This window comes from Motacilla alba, chromosome 4, assembly GCF_015832195.1.
Source record: "Motacilla alba alba isolate MOTALB_02 chromosome 4, Motacilla_alba_V1.0_pri, whole genome shotgun sequence".
NCBI lineage: Eukaryota > Metazoa > Chordata > Aves > Passeriformes > Motacillidae > Motacilla > Motacilla alba.
The window spans coordinates 13,675,157-13,696,385 of NC_052019.1; positions in this window are offsets into that span (position 1 = coordinate 13,675,157).

Genomic DNA, 21,229 nt, shown 5'->3' on the forward strand with positions numbered 1-21,229 from the left:
GTAAGAAATGTAACTAAACTTCAGCATATTTTAACTACACTTTTCAATATATAATTATTTTGGTTTGAAGTATGTGAAATCAATGGCAGTGCTGAAAACAATTCTCATCGACTCAAAGGTAATATGTAGTACCTGATCATTAAAATGTGAGCAGCAACTTAAAGGGTGCCTACATGATGAAATGGGGAATAAAACATAGATTTCATTTTGGAGTTTGCTGATGGTTTTAATTATGATTTTTATAAAAGTATTTTCAAATAGGAAATGTAGTTCTTGAATATGATCACTACATATTAGATTTACTTTAAAAAAAGGAAAACTGTTTACTTTTTAATGTATGTCACAAAATACTTCATCAGGAAAAAGCTCTGGGTCTATTTGCCCTTCATATCCTGCTTTGCAGACTTCTACTTTTCACTAGCAATGCCTTATAACCAACTGGGTTGGTTTTTTTTTTTTCAACTCCTTTATAAACAGATAAGAAAACATACTTACATTTTGAACTTCCTGGCAATAAGTTTCGTAAGAAAACTAAGTTTGTTTGGCCTATTACAGGAACACATTATAAATTAAATAATCTTGGTTCCATGTACAGGCTAGGGGTTATCTCTAAAATGCATTATTTGTTGTGTAAGAGAATTGTAGGCAGCTGACTGAAAACACTCTGTAGTTCAATTTATTCAAGTTTTCCTTGCATATTTGACTTTGGAAATGAAGGACCCTGGCTGGGAAAGCCACTGAAATTCAGAGGGCTGAAAACAAAATTCTTTGAGCTCTCTGATATAGTTCTCTGTTTTCTCAACTATAACAGTGTGATGCTATTAAGCAGTGTCTTTGATCTGCAATAAGCATATCTAATTTCAATTCACTTGAAATTACTACTAGTATCAACTAAGCTTTTGTGCATCTTCCAGATTGCAGGAATAATATAATATAAAGAATAACTTCAGCCCAATCAGGAATATTTGAATCATATACTTTTTCTCTTCAGCAAATGTCATGTGCTACAAATGACAGCACTTCAGGACTATCACTAAGCCAAAAATGAAATCTTTCATTCACTCACCTGTTCTAAGCAAAAAAAAAAAAAAAAAACCAAAAAAAAAAAACCAAAAAAAACCCAACAACAACAACAAAAAAAACCCAACCAAACCAGTTTTAAGGGCCCTAACCTCTGTGGTACGAAATTTGTATAAAGCAAAATATTGTATCACTAAAGTTTCCTCTGGAGGAAATGACTCAGATGTATTTTTTCTTTGAACATTTTCATACAAGTATTACTACATAATGAATATTACCTTCCCCAATACGTCCAGACTATCAGGATTTCTTCAGAATAGTCATGCATCTTAATAAATTACATGGAAGAAAAAGAAGTAACTGATAGAAATTTCCATACCTTTCTACTATTCTATCATACAGTTTTTAAAATTCTTTCAGCTATCTACCACATTTTTCTGTAAAAATAAATAACTCCTAAATATTAACAGGTAATGTTCATTTTCTCCTGTCTCTTTTCTCTTTCCAGTAAGGAGATTCTTACTGGGAACTTTGCTTCTTGATCTTTCTGCGACCTGCCATAATCATCTCAGTCCTGTGTTTTCAAAGAAATTCACTTCCATCAGTCACTGCATTAATGACCTGTTTCAAGCTTACCCTTGAAAACAGCATTAACTGGTGCTCATTGTTAGAGACACACACTGTAATGCTGGGCCTGACCCAAAGTCTGTGGCTGGGTAACCAAGGTCTTCTCAAGCTCTTAAAAAGATTTGGATTGGGTCCCAGACCTTTCCTCTCTGTAAAAGCCAATGCAGCGCCAATGCGCTGCTGCTGTTAATGCAACCAGTACAGCTGCTACCACACAGCGCGAGAGAGGGGCCTGTGGTGCAGCAGCTCGTGGAGGTCAGGAATGAGAGGGCTGTCTGTGTGCACCATCTTTACTTCTGTGAGAGAATTAAGGATGGATCTACATGACACCACAAAGCTTTGGCCGTGGTCTTTGGACTTGACTGGGAAGTCAGCGCACAAAGAGCTCATGCAAACCCACCAAGTCAAATAGCACTGCAGAGTTTTCCTAAAAGTGCTCCCAGTTATTTATAATGCAGCACCTTTATGTCACAGAGGATCTCCCTGCTTGTTGGCTTCTTTGGTGAGCCAAGATCCTTGGAGTCAGTCACACCATCTGACAGAGAAGCAGGAGGAGTGTCCCAAAGATCCACCAGCATTCCTATTCTGAAATGTACCTTGGGAACAGGCAATCTTTTCTCACATGGCAGAAGAATATTTAAGAGAGATATTACATGTTCAGTGTTTAAATGCATTCCAGACTGGTATCAATACTCTCCTGAAACATTCCTAGAATATAGTACAAAATTATAAAAAGGTTTTTTTAGAGACTAATATTGTCCTGGCTGGAAGTAGGGAATTCTGATTGTGAAAAGATTTTCTACTCTGGTGGAAACAGAAATCTTAATCTTCTCAGTTTCTTAAATATAAGAAATGTATCTTTCATAGGAAAGATAAAAGAGGACTTTTTTTGTGCAGAAAAACTTTTATCCATATACAACTATTTTTTAGTTCATTAGCTGGCTAACTGAGCATCAAGGAGCAGCCTCCCATATTCTGTATTGTTCAGAATGGGATACAGCAGAATTGAGAACTCTCTTTAAAAACACAGACAGAAAAATGGAAGCTAGCAAGAAACAATGTCAAAGGAATGTCTACTGTGGCTTCAGGCTGGGCTGGAGGCTACATAGACGCATTGAAAAATCACTGCTAGCTGACTAACAGGCCATAGGTCTTCAGAAGGACCCAGGAGGACTCAAGATTTTGGTACCCTAAAGAGAAGGCTTAGTGATAGTTAATTTTTAGAGTAAATTTTTAGAATATTCATGATAGGAAAAGAGAATAGTAGTTATCATGCAATCCATCACCAGCTCTCTGCTATGTTCATGCCCTCTTATTGTATCCTAGCAGTCCTGGGGGATTCTTGACTCTATTCAGTCCCTCTTTCCTGTCACCTGCTTGCAGGCTCCAGCTTCACCACAGCAGTACCCTTGCTGTGGCACCCAATAGCTATAATTGCTCCTTACCAGTAAGAATATTTGGGAAGAAAAATACGGTTTGGTTTTTTTTTTTGTTTGTTTGTTTGTTTTTTTTTAGTTTCATTGAAACAAACAGAATAAATGCTTTGCCTGAACTTCTCAAAAAAAAAAAAAAATCAATGAAAGAGATCAAGGACGTAAAGAGATCTGAGTAGAGTCAAGGTACATATATTTTTATTCTTCATTGCTCCTACAAATAGTTAAATCTGCAATAACCAACCTTCTGCAGCATTATGAATTTAAAAAGAGGAGGAGAATCCCCAGTTGATGTTGTCAGCAAGACAAATTTACCTGTGCAAATGGGGACCTCTGTCATTTTTGCTAAAAAGGAGCTGCAGTATGTGCTCAATAAAGATGTACCTTCTGATACATGGAGCTGTGCTAAGATGTCCTCCATTGCACATAGGGTTCCAATATTTGTTTGAAACTGGCAGCGTTTCAATTTCAGATGAAATCTCAGGCACTGAGGGTAGACTCTAAAGCAGATGAAGATTTCCATCCAGCTTCAATAATACATAATGAAACTACTCTCAAGCTACACAGCAGAGAACCAGCATATATGCACTGAACTTTACAAGATCATTTTTGCTTTTTAATATGCAGCATAGGAAGATTTAAAATACAATCAATTCCCTCTTCTTGGACTGCAGAACCTCTGCAAGAAATGCAGGGAACTCTTTTTCATGGAGGTGAACTTGAATTTAAGGAAACAAATAAATAGTGACATTTTCACAAAAGAGAGAGAAAAGCTTTGAAGTGCAGAGGCTTCCTATGTTCAGAACAGAAGGCAATACCTCCTGTTCCTTCAACTTTTAATTCCTAACATGAAAATTTGTAGTATAGTTGTTTATACATAGCATTACACATATACATTGTACATAAATAATGATTCTATGACATCCCTGAGGAAGCAGGCGCTGAAGGAAGAGATCTCTGAGGCAAGTAAGAAGCAATTCAATGAAGCTCCCATTTAATTATCCTCTCTGCTGGAGTTCCTCACAAAACTCAGCCAAAGAAGTTCCTCCACCTTGAATGACTTTCATCTACCAGAAATATCAAAAATTCCAATAGGCATTATTAATTATATGTGTAAGAGAGAAGCAAAATTTAGTGGAGAAAGCCCCTGAACACTGTCATGAGGCAGATCGTTGACAACAAAAGATGTATAGAAATTTCAAAATAAGAAATATATAGGTAATATTTAGAAGGATCTTGATTCTTCAGGAAAAAAAGTGACTTTTGGTTTCTAAATATTTTGATTCACTCTTTTTCCTATCTCATCCCATGAGTGTAAGACAATTGCAGCTCATGAAAAATGTGAATTATTACAAGATCTATCTATTGGAAGCATTATTTTTGCTTTTAAGTCAGAGACAAAATTATTTTTTTCTCTCAAATGAGACATTTCATCAAATAATTACTTATATATAATCCAGCAACTTTGTTGGAAGAGAGAGGTTATTTGCAAGTATGCTGCTTTGATTAGAATGTAGATCTTTCACCTGGAGGTAAAAGCCTTTCTCTAGTGTCTGCCAGAAAAATAAATGTAGAGATGTCTTGCTCCTAAGACTTTTCCAGATACACTTTCATTTGCTAGCAGCAAGCACGAAGGCACCTTCGGGAAGGCACTGTTATGAACATTGCTGTTAATTAACCTACACAGAGAGGGTGTTTTGCTTAGTGGCATTACCCTTTCTGTGTCCCATGGGGGTGTGAGGGTCAGCTGTAAAACCCCCCAAGGATCCCCACATCTCCTGTGATGAGGTGTGTGTCAGAGAACTGCCAGAAACAAGCTGCAGTGAGGCTGTTCTCTGCAGGGACAGCAGGAGCTCAGCCCCTGCCGTGTGATCAGGAGAAGTGCTGAGCTCAGGAGCAGGAGCCCTGAAGCATCACCCCAGCTGCTGCTCTTCTCCTGGCACCAGCACTGAAGTCTGTGTTTCTTTATGCACAGGCATGAGCAGTAGATCAACCTGGAGAGATAATTCCAGTCAAGGAATATATTGGTGCTTATTAATCCCAGCAGTGAAGAGAGAAATCAGAAAGATATTTGAAACTGGGTATTACAATTCAGGTGAGTGCTCTGAGAATGATAAAAATCATGAGCACAAATGTGACCTTTCCTTATGTGTGGCGCAAATGAGTCTGGAGAATACTTACTGAATGAATCCCTGGGGATATCAGAGTATCTGTCCAAATTCATAAGTATATGCAAGACATAACTTGTTGCCAATTCTTCCACTGCTTCACATGCACCCTAGAGCAAAAATGCAGATACAAAAAGCCATTGGGCATCTTCACGTTTAAGCAGGAAATAAACAAGGTTTATAAAGATGTCAAATGCACCTAAAATCAGATTTCAATATCCTAAGCAGTAACTAGGCAAGCAAACCACTGTGCAGACACACATCTACATAGTTAAAGCAGAGGAACTGCTCCTTTTAATAAAGCATATGCTTGATGAAGCTGCCAAAATGAGACCTTTCAAAATTCCTTTAAAATGTTGCCAACAGGAGGGACCAAGCGTCTTCAGAGAACAACTTGCAATAGTGCAAGCCCTACCAGGCTGTCATTTGCTTTGTTCTGGAGGGCCTGGTGGGAAAGTAAGGGAGATGACAGCTGTGCCCAGGCTCTTCTGCAGAGGCAATGCCAAGTAGCTGACTCCTCACAAACAGGCACTGACAAACTTCACATTTAGCATATGGGGGAGCTGTGTGCTTTCCTTGGGCTTTCCCCAGCCTAGGGCCAGCAGCATTACCTGATCTCCACTAGGCACCATCCCTGTGCAGTGCTGATGCAAGCCTACGTGGAGAGAAGGAAGAGGGCACAGAGTTTCATTCTTTCCAACCATGTCAACCACGTCTGTCATGTCTTCTGATTTCCGAGTGAGATCCAACAGTTTGGACTGGACTTACTCCTTCTGCCTAACACTAACACAATCATTTCCATGGTGCTACTGTGTATTTGAGCTGTGCAAGTGACTGAAAACCAAGGCCCAGGGCTCGAGCCCTGGTGTGATGATTCCATGCCTCAGTAACACCCAGCAGTGTCCCCGGAGAGCCTCGGGCTGCAGGGCTGTCACGCCACACGTGTTCTGCTCTGCTCTGCTCCATGGGCAATCCATCCACACTGCTGTCAAACCACAGCTGGAGCCTGGCAGCACAGAAAGGCCTGGCAGGGCAGCCACAGACCTGTGCTGTGGATTCATGAATGTGAAGCCTTGTAAGGAAATGTGAGTTTGTACGATTAATGAAGTATTCAATTTCCCATGAGCTCTACATGTAGGATAAATCTTGCTGTTGAATCACAGTAAAGTTTTAATTTACTAAATAGAATAATAAATTTTGTAGAAATGGCCAATAACTTTGGAACAAAACACTAGGTGGAGCAGGCTGGGGAGAAAGATAAGACTTTGCTGTCTATTCATTATTTATCTTTTTGATTATTTCTAAACTAAATATAGTGCTATAATAGAGCTTGATTATCATTGTACTTTCCATATTCTGTTCACATGAAAAATTTAGAAAGAGAACTCAATATAAAAGAATTTCACATAGAGGGCTCTGGAAGAAGTGGAGAAATTATGTTCTTCCTGAAAAAGAAGTGACTTTGCATGCTATGAACAGCAGGCTTTCAGTAAGCCACCTAACAGACTTTGATAGAATTATAATTTATGATGTATTAATTGGACAAAGAAATATTATTATTTTATCCCAGAAAAAGTTACCCCAAGCTAAACAAAATATTTCAAACTGTATTTGCATCCATTCCCAGGAAAAGTCTTGTTTATATTGTCAGTTGGAAAATGGCTCCTAAGAAGTAAGTTTTTATAGTAGACTTCATTTCTTGGGATAATTTAAACTCCTCTACTTTAAAACATATTTTTTAACTGTGCTTTCTCAGAGAAAATATTAACTATTACATCATTATCTGAAACAGCCTTTCAACATGTATAATGCAAGGATTCAGTTAATAACCACAAAGATTCTGCTTGTAACGTTCTAGCACTTTTATGAGAGATCAGTTTGGAAAGTGTATTTACAATTTTTAGTAAATTTCCACCTACAATAGAGGAGAAAAATAACCACAGCATTACTAAAATTTATTTAGCAATTCATACATCATGTTAAATGTTACTTTTTATATTCCAAAATGTTTATCATGCATGATATGTACCTCAGAGTGTTTTTTACCAAATATTGAAAAATACCTTTGTTTTCTCTCATTAAAAAAATAACTCAGCCTATATTTCTTTTTTTTTTCTTTAAATCATGAAAATCTATTACTTTTAGAATGCCAGTAATTAATAAAAACAAAAAAAAAGCCTGAAACATGAACAAAATTGACTAGATTTGTTTATACATACAAAGCTCTGATAAAACAGGTGAGGAAAATCTCAAAATGGGTTGTCATTATTCTGAAATCCTGATAATGAAATAAGTAGTGTTGAAGTCAGTCTGTCTACAGTCTGTTTATTTTCTAGAAACAGCCTGTGAAAAGCTTGTTTGCAATTAAGCCCGCTGATGGTGTTCATAGGACACAAACCTTTTTCAAAGGGAATATGTATCTGTCATAGACATATTTTCTTTTTTCTGTGGCTGTGAATGGAACTTAAATATTCAGCCTTACCTACTGTACATACTCAAAAATTTAGAGCCAGACCCTGTGAGTATCATAAGGAAGGACTAAAAATATATTTCAAAGATCCACACACATTTTCAGATTTTGCATTTGCTTTTTGGATTTTGACCTTTGAGAAGTCAAAGTTTCATCATAGCTCTGGGGACAGAGAACTTACTACAGCCACAATGAGGGAAGGGAGTTATTATCACATGACTTCAGGGGCTTTGGATTTAAGAAATACACCAAAAATCTTTACTTTGCACTGTAATTGGATTGATGGCAATGCCATCAGGACAGCAGAGAACATAAATAGGGATATAAATACCAGGAGTGATCTGACTTCCTATGTTGCTCTTTTGTATTTTAAAGCTCTAATGTATGAGATCAGAGAGTCACTAGGCTCAGGTGGATCTTCATCCCCTGCCATGGATATATTTATTTTCACCAACCCTCATTTCAGTTGTGTCCTTAAAATTTAAGGTTACATTGTACCAGCACAATAACAAAATCTTAATTTTACTGCTTGCAATTTGAATTATTTGTTTCTCATTCCACTAATACCTGCAACAAAGCAACTAATCCATCAAAACCAAAAATTCACAGATGAGTAATAAAGCCAGCTGTCTTCAATTTGCCTGTTGCAGTGTGAAATTGAACAAATGCAGCTCTTTGAGAGGGAGGTGTGTTCTGTGAATAAAAGCTATTGTGTTAACATATTAAGTGCTCCAGAGTCACACAGAAGAGAGAGTCTGTCTTTTTCTCCTGTGATGTCAAGGTGTCCATCATGTTTACAAATACCAGTGCTGCAGAGTCACTTTCTGTAACTGAGGAATTGATGAAAATACCTGACAGCATTTAAGGTCCAGGGCATGATTTTCTTTAAGATGCACCATGAAGGCACTCAGTTTCTTTTGTGCTGTGTCACCCATGAAGTTTTAAAAGGAAATAAGTTGCTGTTCCTTTAATGTAGCTCCATACTGTGTAAGGCTTTTACCTCTGGAAATTTACCTGCTTTCTCCTGGCAGATTTTTCTCTCACATCTGTAGGAATTAATTAGCCCCCACAGATTTTACATCAGTTTTTGCAGGGAGAAGGATGAGAAGGAGCAGTCAAGTGCTAGGTTTTATGTCCCTTGTGTATCACTTGTCTTCTAATCTAGTTCAGACAATTAACTGAGATCATTTAACTAGGATTTACTGATACTGTATCTGGTAAAATCTCTCCTCCATTTTTGCTTTTTCTTCTCTCAATTCATCATACTTTACTCTTTTTTTCTTTTCTTTTTCCTTCTTTTTTTTTTTATTTGTCTGTTTGTTATAAATTGAGTAGAAATGAAACAATTTCAGTTCTTCTGTTGTTAACATATCCTCCCCTGCTCTGACTTGAGCTCAGGGTCAGGAAAGTTTCTCGAGGATATGAAAAAAAAAAAGCCTACATGAGCTAAAGTGAGATTAGGAAATAGAAATTATAGAGTAAAGACTGCCCAGCTAAACCCTTGGCCTCAGTTCCAGGAAGACCTGATTTCAACACTTAGTTTACAGCTCAGGGTAGGAGAAACCTGCTTCTTCCATGCATTTATGCCTTTGTATTCTTCAGTCAATGAGGTGGAAGACAGGGGCAGAAGACTTCATTTAAGCGTTGCCTTTAGCCTTTGGATTTGAACAGCTGAAAATCTAAGAAAATCAGCAGTCCATGGATCAGACATTAGGGGAATTAAAAGCCATATTTACCTACTAAACTTCATTGAGGAGAAATGAGTAGGAACTTCTCCAAATCCTCAGTTTATATATTTCATGTAGAGGAAATATTACGGCCCTCAGAATGTATTTATCTAGAAATAGCTAAATATCTTTTTTCCACCACTGCTTACCTCTATTTTGTACAATAATTTCATTCAGTTCTTTGTAGTCTGAACCAATTTCCTCCACCACAGAATTTTATTATTTGCTGATTGTCTCTAGGTAGCTTAATTACTGGTAAGAGGATAATGAAGTAAACCTGGAGCCAGCATTTAAGTAGAGTGGAACTACTCCAGTGTAATGAGCATTTTAAATTTGCCTTTTAGTACTTTGTAAAGACCTGCAACAAAATGTCTCCTTCCCTCCTGCCTTGCCTATAAAAAGGCTGTCAGGAGTTGGTACACTGCAATTAGCACCAAGGGGTATTGGTTGCCTGCCAGGAGGTGAGGGGTGGGCAGAGGGGAAAGGAGGCTTGCTGCTGGCTGGGCTCTTCTGGGGCTCCATTTGCAGCATGCTCTCATAGCATCTTCACTGAAATAGAAAAGCAGGAACACTGGGGTCTTAAAAGGTCTCCTGGTGTTTCTTTTTTACCTCAAGGAGACCATTATGAGTTACTGTTGATGTCCTCAAATATTCTAGCAAAGTTCATTATTTTCTATCTACTTAAATAATTTTCATCATTTCAATTATATCAGCCAGACTTCACTTTTAAAAGTTTTGTTTTTCTTGCTTGTTTTGCAAGTGGGCTTCTAACCAGAGCTGACTTTGTTTCTAGTGACAAGAACACTCCCTGTACCCTCTCACACGTGGTTTGAGGGGTGTCAGCCCCAGCAAGCAGAGTGGCTCAGGCACTGGCATGCTCTTGCTCACAGCTGGATCAAGGAGGCAGGACAAGTCAGCAGGGACTAGGTCTCCCAGTCTGAGTATACATGGGTTAGAGAGCAGAGGATTTAGCTCGGTGCATTTAGCTGTGTTTTCCTCTTACCAGCTGATTCAGAAAATGAGTTCTGATCTGCTTCCTTGGCTGTGTAACTCGAAGGACTAAGTTGAAATTTGAGTGATAGCTTCTCTTCTGCAATTTCTGTTCTTTTGTGGTTTTTGGGGAGTAATTTAATCAGCTTGAGCCCTGTAGATGAGGGCAAAGGGTGATTCATTTCCATGTAGAACTGTCAACGAAAGGTGTTGAAATATTCACAGAATGAACCAAGACATATTTGGGGACTTTTGTGAGTTTAAATCCTTCTGAAAAAGAAGGACGATCCCTGTTACCCTTGCCATACAGGGATATTGTGTGCATTGGTTAAAGCAGAGGAGGTGAAGAGTGCAACCCTGCTGCCACTGCCATCATTGTGAGGTTCAGGCAACCACAGATTTTAAGGGCAAGTTTCTGACTGCTGATGGCTCATTGTGTCTCCCCAGCTCAGCTCAGACTTTGGAGCTGAACTGCCTCAGCAGGATCAGAGTGTCTTCTTAGCCTTTAATACCAGGTAATTAGGTGTTTTGATACTTGATGCAGTTTTAGTTCTTCCCTTTCCTTAGAAGGAGTCACAAGACTGATTGCTGCTAGAAGGAAAGGTGACTGAAATGAAATGCTGCAGTTCTAATCCCAGTGGATTTAACCTGCTGCTGCTGGGCTTTTAACAGACAGGTACATCTGATGCTGAGCCTTATATCCACAGTAAAGAGACTATTAGCCTTGACTGTGCTGCTCAGCTGACTCCTGTGAAAACAAGGCCAAGCAAGATAACGTTGTCAGCCCCAGATGAATCTTTAGTCTGTGAGCTGAATCCTCTTGAATTATGGTGTAATGTACATCTAGAACATAATCAGTATGCACCATAAATACCACAGCCATAAAAGCATACTTGGCTGAATCCCGTCATGGCATACCAGGCACAGAAAGTGTGCAGAATTCAACAGATCCTTGTCTCATGTGCCCCAAGAGTTAATTTGGCCTGTTATCTTTCTTGTCCTGTTAACATTTATTTGCACCTAATAAGGCATGAAGTCATTACTTGTGGTGTATGTCCTAACTTTTAATCCCATGGTGTCATATTTTAATTGTACAGAAAAAGTATCTAAATGGTTCTAATTCCCTGAGGATGTGGCTATCCAGTAATGATCACAACCCTTGAAGCTCCCTTATTACTTTTATTGAAATAAAATCCTTCATGACTGAAATACTACATAATTTTCAAACTGCATCAAAATGAATTTGATGGTTTAAAAGAACAGATTGCATATTTAGTTCATACAAGACTGCCCATAAGTAATGCCTTACAGAGCACTTTCACATACCAAGTCCCCTAGCTATAAAAAGATAATGCTTCAAACACTCAAGAAATGAGGCTGAGGGCATCACATCTTTATTAGGCCCTCTGAGGCTCACACCAATAAGTATGGTTTGAGGCTTCAGCCTTTTTTATGTATATTACATAGCACGTGATCAGATGGAAATGAAACACCATTTGCTGTCATCTACTGAGCTCATTAAGTCACTCCATGCAAACCACAAAGAACAGAAATTGCAAAGCGAAGCTATCACTCAAGTTTCAGCTCAGTACTTTGACCTATATCTCACTGGTAGCACAGACTAGAATCCAGTCCCTACTTCCACAGAAACTGAATAAAATCAAAATACATTATGATTTTGTGTTGGAAGGGACCATAAAGATCAGCTGGTTCCAAGAACCCTGCTTTGGGCAGGAACACCTTCCACTAGACCAGATTGCTCAAAGCTCCATCCAACATGGCCTTAAACATTTCCAGGGATGGGACATCCCTAATTTCTCTGGGCAACCTGTGCCTGTGCCTCACCACCCTCACAGTTAAGAATTTCTTCCTAATATCTATATTTAAGTTGCCCTTTCAGTCTGAAGCCATTCCCCCTTGTTCTACCACTCCATACCCTTGTAAAAAGTATCTCTCCATCTTTCTCGTAGCCCTCTTTAGGCACTGGAAAGCTCCAATTAGGTCTCCCTGAAGCCTTCTCTTCTCCAGGCTGAACAATCCCAGTTCTCTTAGCCACTGCTCACAGGACAGGTACTCTACCCCTAAAGAGGCTGTAGCCCCACTCTCCCTATTTCTCTTTGTACCAATTAATAAATCTTGCATCTTTCACAGATATCTCAGATACCCTCCAACTCAACATAAGTATATGTATGCTTAAAGACAACCATGCAATTTATCTGATTACTTCATTTATAGACCAATTTATACAACTGTCCTTAGTCTGAAGTTCTCTACACCTTTGTATAAGAAACCATTATCATGGTCTTCATATTTCTTTCCTCTTAAGTATATATTATATATATATATATATATATATATATATATATAATGATTTCTAAAGCTTGGAATTGATATATTACATATGCTCAAATTTTATAATAGTACTCCCTAGGTTATATATGCATGACAAATCAGCTGGAGGCAAATTTTTAAGCAGTTTTGCTTTCCTTCAAACCTACCCAAATGTTTTGGCCTCTCCCAAAGAAGATGAAAATAGCGAGCAATCCACATTACTTCTGAAAATTGGTACAGCTAGAAAAAGGTAAGCAATGGTTACTAATCAAATCTCTAAAATGTAGCCCATGGTATACCTACTAGACAGCAGTCCCTGGCTATGCAAAAAACTCCTGAATTTAAAATGTAAATCTCTGTAAATGAGAATAGGTTGCTCTTAAAAAAAAAAAAAAAAAAAAAAAAAAGATAACCTTCTTGGTTCTGCTATTTAGTGAAATAATGTTCATTATGATTTATATCTCACTCTGGTCACATTTGTAACTATTCATTTTTATTAAGTAGTTGCAGATTTCACTAGACACCAACTCAAAGAGCATACTTATGCTGATCATGTTGGGCAAAATCTTTCTCAAGTGACTGTTGTGACATTTCATAGTTCATATGGATCACAATTGTGGGTTCAAAGCAGGCTTTGAAAGACTTGAAGTACTTTTCACTGCTTCACAAATCAATGCTGTCTAGAGAAAATCTTGACCTTTATGCAATTTTAATTAATTTAATAAAAACCTTTGGCACAGTGAGTAATTTAGAGATGTATGGAAAAAACTTGGCCAAGTAGTTTCTGTCAGTTTTGACAAGGACCCATGATGGAAAGTGAATAAAGGTTCATAAGAGTCTACCAAACTTGTCTAAAGTACTCAGAAGCATTTAAAGTCTTATCTTGTTTATTCTGTTTTATACACCAAAGCCAAGCAAGGTGAGCTGCAACCTAAAGAATAACACCACCATTTACTTTCAGACTGCCTGAAGATGATTTAACATTTAGCAGACTACATTTGCAGTCTAATTAAATGAATGGATTTACTGGAGCTCTGCTGCAGCAGTAACTTTGTATTATTAGTGTACTGGAGCAAGAATTTTTGGTGCTTGGGGGACTCATCTTCTGTTTCTGCACACCCACTCTTACTGACTCGAAATCTAAGAACCAAAAAAAAAGTGTCAAACAACTCCCTTCAAGTAGCTATCTATAGAAATGAACTTGAAGAATGAATTTGCATAACCTCAAAGTGTTTTGAATAATATGTTAACTTTTCCAGTTTGCTTCCATGCCTGTAAGGTAGCATGGTCTTCAGCGGATTCAGGAAGTGCACCAGTGAGATACCCTGCTCAGATCACCTGAGTAAGTGTTGTGTTTCACTTTCTCGTCACTCACTGGCCAAAGTGGTACAGCCAGCTCTCAAGTGGTGAAACCTCACAGCATGCTGACTGCGTGTCCTGTATTAATAGTGGTAGGATGAGGGAAAGTGGGTTTAAAATGAGAAATGAAAGATTTAGGTTAGATAGAAGGAAGAAATTCTTTGTTGTGGATGTGGTGAGACATAGGAATAGGTTGCCCAGATAAGGTATGGATTCCCTCCCCAGAAGTATCCAAGGCTGAGTGGAGCTTCGATCAACCTGATCTAGTGGAAGTGGTTCCTGCCCATGGCTGGGGGTTTGGAACTTGTGATCTTCAAGGTCCCTTCTTAGCCAAACCACTCTGAGATTCTATGATTAGTGACACAGGTGTGATAGGCCTGCTCTGTGTTTTGGACACAAAAGACATGAACATTGACTTCATGTATTACAACTAAAATTTCTGTGCTCTGAAATATATTTTATTGGCTTAAAAAGAGTCTTCAATGTGGGTGAGGCTATGGGGAATTCAGAACAGAAATGTTGTGTTCTGTGTTGCTGGTATGTATCATCTTTACAATGCTCATGATGCAGAGGGCTGGAAGTACTGTCTGCAAAGAGCACAGAGCTGAACCAAAGAGAGAACATCCGTACCTACATATAGAATAGTACACACTTAGATTCCAGTTGGGAAAGCTAACAGTGATTTAGTGTTCTTACCTGCTCATGTTCAACACAGGGTTTATAAGGAGTGGGATATTAGCTAATATTCAACAACTAATTATCCAAACTCCAGGCCAATGATCACAAACCTTACAATCACATTGCTTGAGAAGGAAGTAAAAGCCTGAGAAGACATGAAGTTCATTCTTGTGACAAAAGCATGTCTGAGCACAGGATTATCCAGTAATATAGATTCCATATTAAATTTCCATTTCACCATGCTTAAATGTCAGGTATTGACATACTCTTATTTAAAGAATAACAAGTAAAGGCTGTTGTTATTTATAATGGGATCATTCAGTGAACAAAATCAAGAACCTGAAAATCCAGGACAGCTGATTCTGAGTTTTACTCAGAAGCTTACAAGGAGCTATTTTGCTGAGAAAAGTGATGTTAATCACAATACTGGTTTGGGAGACTTCTTTTTGTTATCACAGTGTGAAATCACCAAATTCTCTTTGGCTGCATATAGCAATGTAACTGTCTGGTAAAAGCAAGGTTAGATTTTAGGGTGAGATTGCTGTCTCCAGATCAAGAATTTCACAGTACTTGAAAGTACTGTGAAAAACCAGTCTGATTGCATGGTTTTTCGTTCTAGGCTCACAGATATACGCTCCAACAGCTGCAGTGGCATTGGTCTTGGGAACAGGCTGTGGCTTCTGTCACTCACCTGGGAGCTCTGTGCTCCTCATATACAGAAGCAGAAGCCATTCTTCAATTTTGTATGTCTTTATCTTACATCTTCAAGCACTGAAAGAGGACACCTGGGTTGGCTTTTTTTAAGGTTCTTTAGAGAGAGAAAGGAGTTTCTATGTAGAAATCTGGTCAAAGTAATTTTTAAAGCTATTTAGAAACTGTCGTTTATATTAAACTCTCAAATTTGAAAATAGCAAGGGCTAATGGTGATTAAGAACTTTAAAGCAAAAAAATTTGCTTTCCCATGTTCCCTGGCACATCTCTCACTTCATGGGTGAATGTGTGTACCTGTGCTCAATTCAAAATCCAGTGTGAAAACTGGCAGCCTCAGAAAAAGCTAGAACATTTCCTGAAAAAAGCTTTTGAACCTGATGCAGCTGCCCTGACAGGAAGAAGGCCAGCATGTCATTTTAAAAAGGGGGTTTACTTTACAGTTTGAGCCTTTAACTCAATTTCAAAATCAAAATGGGAGAACGGCACTGATTCTGTCCTAAATACATAACCCCAGAAGGCAGCTGTGATCCTCTTGCAGCCCATGGAGTGACATCTGTAAGACTAATAAGACACATGAAAGAGTAATACCTATCAGAATGTTCTTTTCACTGAGGCTTCCTGACACTACCAAAATGCTAATATGAAGCAAGGACATAATTGACTCTTTAGAATGCACGTGAAAGACTGTATCAGGTGTATTGCATAATATCCTGGCTCTGCTCAAGTCAATGAGAACTTCTCAAACTTCAGTGGGTCCAGGATTTTATCAATTATATTCAACCCCAACAATATGCAATGATTTCTTTCTGACTTGTATTCTTGTGTATTAAAATTCCTCAACTGTAGTAAGACTTTACAGCTAACTTAGAAATATTGTAACATGCTTTTTCAATAATGAACTACTCTTTTAAATATTATGAGTACTGCTACTTTAAAGTATGAAGGCTTTTTAATTGGATTGTATAAACTGAGTACACAGCACAGCTTCCAAGGAAGATGAGAAGAATGAATGCAGAATGGTAATCTTTTATGTAATATTACACATGATAGTTTATATCTGGGTTTCTGGGTAGACAAAGGCAGTCATAGACAGGAACTGAACATATTCTTCTTCCAATTTTCTTGATTTTTAGAAAAATATAGAACAAATCAAGAGAGTAAAAAATCTTTAAAATTCTCATGAATAAAATATTTGAAAAAAAAACCCAACAAAACCCTAGGTCTGCCAGAATATTTTTTAAAACACTAACTTGAGATTCTTATTGCTGACAATCTAGCTGAAACATTGAAATTGAAGGGCATGCTGATCTAAGCACACCATATTTCTCTAAATGTCAAACTTTAAAATGTCATATGTTTCTTTAAAATAAGGAAGATATTCTGAAAACTTCTCAAAATTTTTCTCTTTGAAAAATTACTCAATAAGAAAAAGGGATTAAAAACTTCATGGGTATGTCTAAGGGGCTCCTCAGCAAGACAGGTGAAAAATGAAATAAAAAGGAAGACTTGGACAGTTTTTCACATCATAACTTCATTGAAAAGCTGATGAAGTATGCACCAGGTAAATGAGGTACAAAACTGTTAAGTGGATGGTGAGGTAGATTTAAAACTCAATGAAGAGACAGCCCAGTGGTTTTTGATCAGCAACCTGACTTCCAGCTGGGGGCCAGTCCTCAGTGCTGGGCTCCAGGGGAGAGAGGTGGTACTGATCCTCTTTAGCATCTTCATAAAGGGCATGGACTCTGTGACACAGTGCTGCACCAACAGGTTTGCTGATGGTACAAAACAGGAGCAGGGGCTGATGCACCTCTGGGGTGGGCTGCCATCCACAGGCACCTGGACGAGCTGGAGGGATGGCAGAGAGGAACCTCAGTGAACTCAGCAGGGCACCAGGGTTCACGGGGGCAGGAACGCTGGCAGAGAAGGACTTGGATGTTCTGGTGGCAAAAAGTTGACTGTGAACCTGCAATGTGCCTTTGCAGCAAAGATGGCCAGCTGCATCTCGGGCTGTGTTAGGAGCAGAGCTGCCAGCAGGTCCAAGGAGGTGACAACTGTCCTCTTTCCGCACTGGTGAGGCCACACCCGGTGGTGAAGCTTTGTAAGAAGAAATGGACTTGCTGGAGTGAGTCCAGTGGAGGGCCACAAAGATGGTTAAAGGAGTGAAACACCTTTCATATAAGAGAGCCTCAGCAAGCTGATACTGTTCAGCACAGAGACAAGAAGGCTCAGAGGGATCTTGCCCATGCATAAAAACAACTGAAAGGGAGAGCAAAGAAAAGGGAGAGAGATGGTTCTGAATGTTGTCCAGTGACAAGAAGCAAAAGGTACAAATTGTAACACAAGAAATTCTGTTTAAAGATAACAAAGCACATTTTTAGAGTGGTTGAACAGGTTGTGCTGAGATGTTGTGGAGATATTCAAAACATGACTGGAAACATCACTGAGCAACCAGCTCTTGCTGATCTTGCTTTTAGCCAAGAACTGGACCACAGGATTCCCAGAGCTGCCCTCCCTCCTCAGCTGCTCTGTGATGCTGCTCCATGGCTGGCTCTAAGAGCTTAAGCCCTATTCTTTAAAAAACATAATGACTGAGGTCCAAATTAATCAGCTCTCCTGGGTAAGTAAATAAAAATCATTTGAATTCACAGTGCCAGGACCGTGTTGATGACAGGCAGCTGTGTAGAAAGAAGACTCATTTTCTGTGCATCTGAAATTCAGGTGGTTTTTCTTTCAACAACTTGATAGCAGAGTGTTGAGACAAGCAAATAAAACTGCAGGGAACACCTGCAAACATCACAGCTAATCAACATGCTCAGGGTTGTGTTCAACTGAAAAAGCTACAAACCAGAGGCAGCGTCAAGTTTACAAGCTTGAAAACAAAAGGTTTATTAAATATTTCCTAAAGCAGTCTCAGATAATGAAGTACAGCCAAAGGATATTAGTGAAAACTAGAATGGCCATTTATTCCTGTAGCAGAAACACTGTTTTCCTCCCGTGATCTTGTGAGAGGCTTATGAATTTCAGTGATAATGTTATGATTGGACTTGTCACCGACATTTTTACCAGAAATCGAGATTTAAACTTGGTTCATTTGTCACAAGCATATTTGATATCTCTTAAGGTTTCCCCTGGTATTATGTGATGCTTTAAGGAGGTCTTACACAGACAGCCATGTCAATGAGCAAACTGTGTAATTACCCATCTGTATTCTTGTCTCTTATATGACTTCATGATCTCTATCCATGTTAAATGCCTTACCTGTTTGAAACATGTTATCTGAGGCACGGAGCTGTTACTTTTTTCCAAATTTCTACTTCAAAATTTGGACTAGTTTCTGAAAAAAACTTTTCAACAAAATTGGTTGGCTCTCTCTAAGAGTGTTTTTCTACTTTGATTTTAAGACAGAACAATATAAATCTCTGTAGCTCCATGCAGTTGCGTTTCCAAGAAACATAAAAGTAGCTTCCAGGGATTTGTCTGTACATATGCAGTTAAAATTCACTAAATAAAGTATTGCATGAGTTACAGTTCAACTCAAAAAACTCCTTGAAAACTTCATGACTACAAGGAGAAAAAAGTTCTGTACATATATGCAAATCTGAACATTTTGTTACATTTCTGCAGGCATTTTGTAAACAAAGAAGGGAAAACAAATATGTATTCCTGAGCATTTGCAGAGAAAGCTCAGAACATCTGATATCTCTGTTCCTTTAATGTTATTCACTAAGAAAAGCAAACATCTAGAAAGCTGCATATGCCGTAATTTTCTTTATAAAGAATGCTATTATGAATGCCACCATTCTATATAGTATTAAGATTCTTGATGGTGTCTAGACTGACCTAAGGGGTTTGTATTTGATGAGAAAAAATGAAAGATAACTTCAGTTGATGCCATCCTGCCTGCACAAATATATTTTGACTGTCAAAAATTTCTAGAGCTTCTTTTACCACTGCTGAGCATAAGGTTTGACCAGAAAGATTAATCAATGGGTATATGCAATTTAGACTTGTGTACTTCATAATCCTGAACTATAAGTGTTAGATTTACAGTAGAGAAATGGAAGTTACAATCAAAAGAGCATGTGTTAATGTGAAGAAAAAAAAAACCCACAAAATTAGTTAATGCAGGCTTAGGGAAATAAAAACCAAAAGGAACTAGGCCTGTCCCAAAGTCAGAAGTAGTTCAAAGAGGAGGGAGAGTACTAGTAGACTGAACACTTGTAGGGATCTTGTTTCTGGCTTCCTGCAGCGCTCCCTGTGCTGCTTTGACATCAGTGGCAATGCAAGGCTTAGGCTGCTGCCTTCAAGAGAGGTGCAAATGTGTTCAGCCAGACACATTTAGAATGATTTAGCTACGATTGTAGCTTTATTTAGTTATGAAGTTAAACTAAGAATAATAGGATGTCTTCTTGAGAATATCTCAGTCTCATTAGAATCATGCCATCAAGAGGTAAAACAGATCTTAAAAAACTGGGACCATTACTGCTCAAAATTTCAAAATAAATCACTACAATATGAGTTGTAAACTGTGACCTCATCCTCAACACTGTTAAGCAAGGCACTGTTTCACTGACCAAAGTACTAAACTAAGCTATGAATAGCCTTTAGTTTAACCTTCCTGCTGACCTAAGTAGGTCCAACCAACCTAATGGTAGCCTTTAAAAGTTAAGCTTTAATTTATTTATTGTATTGTTCATGTATATTTTTTCTAAGTATTTCTTTTATTCCAAAGATTTCATGGCCTCTTGAAATCTGATTTTGTTTAAACAAAACTAGTTCAAAAAAGGCATTACTGGAACTTTTATGTAGATACAAACAGAAAAAACCTCGCATGAGTAGGGATGATTCTTATATTTGTATTTGTGTCATGTACAAAATTCTGTTTGCAGTTCTGTGGGAAAACAGTCTCTGAGGAGTCACAAACTATTTATCCTGTAGAACACAAAGATGCACTGATGGCAAAGTTCAAGCAAGCCGAGGCATGTTGCTTGTTGGTAGCGAGTGACAGCGGCTGCCTGCAGCTATGCACCCTCTTCAGTTTCACCAGGCATTTATTTGAGGGGCACCTGTCCCCAGGGCTGCCTGTGGGAGAGGAAGGGGACCAGAATCAGCTTGTCTGAGCAGAGCCATGGAGACCTGCCCCAGAGTAGGAAGCACAGTAGGGCAGTGTGCTCCCTGCTGCTGAACAGCCCTGCCCTCCTGGTGGCACCATGACCTGCATTTGAACCCCTCAGAAACAGCAGCATTTGTCTTCCTCTAAATCCTCCGAGGGATGAAACACAAGAAACATTTCACTTGTCAGGACTGTTTACTACTCCTTAAAGTAAATGTAAAACTGATGTTTCTCTAACAGGAGCTGACGGCTCTATTGTACAACGACATATCCATGGACTTCTTGACATTTCTTATTAATATTTTGACACTAGAAGCTCTTTCCTGTGATTTAGTGTCAAAGCAGTAAGGTCATCTTGAGTTGTTTAAACACTTGCTAAATAGCAGTCTTAAAAATAAAAAGCAATAACATTATAAGAAAGAAATGCTTAGATCTATCTCACTACAGGTACACATGACTATTTTTCTCTAGCTACAATATTTCTGCAATAATAATAATTAAAGAAATATATTACCAGTGATTCAGTGTGGATCCTTTAGTGAAACTGCATTTTATTAAGGAATAACCGCTGCCCTGAAGGAATTTACAATTTGAATATGTCA